Genomic DNA, 3,434 nt, shown 5'->3' on the forward strand with positions numbered 1-3,434 from the left:
CAGTAGGGCCCCCTACCGGTCTGGAGGGCCACAAAAATTTTAAAACTGGAAAATGCACTTCAATAAATTAGAATATTAGAACATTAATTAAAGTTAATAATTCAATGTGAAATATGAATACAATTTAGTGAATGACATGGATAATGATATTCCTCAGAAAGCATTACATAAGACCAACAAAGTGCAAAAAAGGATTTATTTCTTTAGTTGAACTGAAACTACCATTTACAAATTCACAAGACTCATCTGTATTAAAAAAAAGTTATGCAGCCATAGTTAAGATTTTTTTTTTCCTATAACAGCTCAGACGTTCCCATCTTCAAATCTATAGTTTTAGCCAATGTTTAATTTTAAAAAAAAATCTGCCTTGAATGTTGAGAATATAATCCAAATTAATTGGATTCTGCCAAATCTGATAAACTCAAATGTAGTTGTTTAATGCATGTAATTTTTTGTTGTCATGGTCAAATTAAACCCAACATCACCTTGCAGGCTCTCAGCCTACTTGATGTGCTGCTCAAAGTGGAGTTTAAATGTAGCTTCCAGCTGCTGTGACCCAACTTCCCCTTGAATTGAAATTCAGAAGTAATATTGATTGATCACTTTTTAAATCTGAATAATCAAAATAAATACACTTTTTGATTATTATTTTGTTCGTGCAGATGCCCCAGTACTTTCTGGATCATTGCACTCTGGTCATTTTTGGGCAAGAAAATCACCATCTGGTTTTAACTAACGTTGTAATTACCCCCTCTTGCCACAAGATGGTGCCATTGACTCGCTCCTCCATGTCTTTTTCTAACGCGGTAAGATCGACAAATTGAACGTGTTGTTCACATTCCCCCCCCCCAACGCTGTCAGGCAGAGGGAACACCCCAGTCTTGTTCCTATTGCCTCCACACACATAGCTTATCAAATTGTTATTACACAGCAGATGGGACGCGGTTCATTTGTTTAATTCCATTCACCACAAAGAGCCACGGCGCGCTGGTTTTTCAAGGCGGGGATAATCAATGGGCTCAGTGGAAAATAAATTGGGGAAGTTCGTTCAATTAACCGTGCTTTTTTCTTCTTCTTTTTTTTTTCAATGACTTATTAATGTGTTCAAATAAGCAAAAGGGACAGAAATGCATCCAATTGATCGGTAATAAACTTAATTGAATGCGGAGGAGGGAGTCTGCATGAGGACAGTGGCACAATTAGGCGTTGATTTGGTGCGTCGTGCACCAGCAATCGGGAGTCTGAGCGGGTTGTGTGTGTGTGCGCGCGCGCACGAGCCGACACAACGTAGACTTTAACGGAGAAGTGACCACGCGCAAAGTGTGCGTCGGAGCTTACGGATCACCCTAATCAGGTGGGTTTTACCAACAATATTGATCCGCGCCGCGTGTCATAAATTCCTCTGCTCTGTCTCCCCCTCCTCCACCTCTCTCTCCATCCTCTCTCTCTCTCTCTCTCTTCCTCTCTCTCTGTATCTCAGATTCATTCTTGGTCATCGGCTTCTACAGACAGCCTCTATCTCCACTGTCTCCTTAAACAAGTGCGGAGTTAATTGTTACAGTTTGCGTCACGACTGCAGCTCCATGCCCTTTGCGGATCTTTTTTTTCTTTCTATTATTATTATTGTCTTGCAATCAATCTTTTGATTTTTGGAGAAATTTTTTTTTCTTCTCTCTCTCTCTCTTCACCAGGACTGAAATATATATATATGTATATTATTTGAGGTGTGAAACTGCTGAGCTCCGCAAGGAAGTTGCCTAAGGCGGACAGGGACCCCGCGGGATGCTTCCCCTCTTCCACATCGTGGGTGGAACCTGATTTTCTGATTTTCTTACCTCTAATACTCCCTCCGTGGGTGTCTTCACATTCCTTCGGTGATGGGTGTTTAATGCCAGATTGTCTCATGCTCTGCGCAGTAGTTGTTGGGGTGAGTATGGATGTCTGAACTTGATGCATACTGTCGTACCGGAGGTATTTAAATGAAATAACGCAAAGTGCATTTGTCTCTCTGCACTGGTACTAATTAGGCTGCAATCAGAACCCCCAGAATCGAGCCTATTGGGGATGCATAATCAGCGCCTAGACTTTGATCTCCCAACTCTCTCAATATGCATTTTTTATCTCCGAGATGAACGACACTCTCTCTCTCTGTGCGAAATGTTGGAGAAAAATCCAATTGGGCTTGAACGTGTGTTTTAAATTATTGTATATTTTTGAATCATACATCTGTTTGACACCCTTAAGAATCCAATTGTAGGTAAATGGGGGGACCCGTTCAAGTAGAGGGATGGGGTAAGGATCAGCAAGTGGCTCCAGGGAGTAAGAGAGAGAAAAGTGCTCCAGAGGGAGACTCACTGACCAACAGCTCTCTGACCATGAGTGAGGAAGAAACGATGGGGGAAGAGGACAGAAAAGCTATCTTCTTTCTGAGAAGAGCAAACCCATTCTCTCCCCAAAACCAGTGATGACGGGAAGTGGGGGTGTGGGGTGGATGGCTGCATGCAGCAAGGGATAAGACTGGGAGGAGGAGGAAGAGGAGGAGGCAACTGTGGCTTGCACAGGATTGCAGAAATAAGAATGAAGTCGCCGGAGGTGAAGGTGGAGGGATGAAGTCCCAACAACCAGCCGAGGGTGTAAATTAAAACGAGTGATGAGCCACGCTGTAGGCTTTTTAGGGTTCAACCCTCTTCATCTTTGAGCCACTAAACATCACAGCAGGGGAACCCTCATCATCTTCCTCCTCCTCCTCCTCCTGTTCCTCAAGGCAGCCACAAGAGAGATTAAATCATCCCCCCCACCCCCCTCTGCTCTCCCCCAGCATTTGAGAAGAATCATAAGAGCTCTCTTGAGGTTGAAGGAGTAAGAGCCAAGATGATTAGCATAAGATCAGGTGTGTTGTGTATGAGCGCAAACACACAAATGTCACCTCTTTCACCCTTCGAGGCAGTGATAATCTTCAGAGAGACCGAGTGTAAATGAGGCTGGTTCGTTCAACCCGATCAGATCTGTTTCTGTTTCCCTCTGGAGACATCCGCAGCTCGAATGAACAGAACCGGTTTTAACTTGTTACCTAATGCCTGCAGCTGACAAACGCCTTAAACTTTGCCACATATTGTCTGGTGTTGCAGCTAACAGCTTGAGTGGTTTTTGTGTGTGTGTGTTTTTTTGGGGGGGTGGGTTGAATTCCATGTGCAGGATCAACACAAGACGGCATGTTGTTGTTTAGGCGTTGCCAGAAATTCTTGACGGGGCCCTTTGCACAAATGAGTATGCTCTGATCAAAACCATTCCACTCCAGCACTGGGAGTGCATGTTGATGGTCATCGTTCTGCCTTTGGGCGTCCGCTTCATAAAAGTTCCCAGGCACGTGCAGAGTGGGGGGGTGCTTGAGCACCTGCCCTTTTTGCTCCTTGCCCCAAAGTGCCCTTTTGGTC

General features: G+C 44.1%; 1 protein-coding gene across 1 annotated transcript in view; it reads left to right on the top strand.

Moving 5' to 3' along the window:
* Window positions 1-1,456: 1,456 nt before the first annotated feature.
* The window catches only part of LOC106959179 (metabotropic glutamate receptor 8), a gene marked incomplete at its 3' end in the record, with an annotated part of 110,821 nt that continues 108,843 nt past the window's right edge, over window positions 1,457-3,434 (top strand). Inside the window, exon 1 of the mRNA XM_015051559.1 lies at window positions 1,457-1,927. The remainder of the gene's footprint in view (window positions 1,928-3,434) is intronic.

Source organism: Poecilia latipinna, unplaced genomic scaffold, assembly GCF_001443285.1.
Source record: "Poecilia latipinna isolate Pla-1442-1.1 unplaced genomic scaffold, P_latipinna-1.0 Scaffold1051, whole genome shotgun sequence".
Taxonomy (NCBI): domain Eukaryota; kingdom Metazoa; phylum Chordata; class Actinopteri; order Cyprinodontiformes; family Poeciliidae; genus Poecilia; species Poecilia latipinna.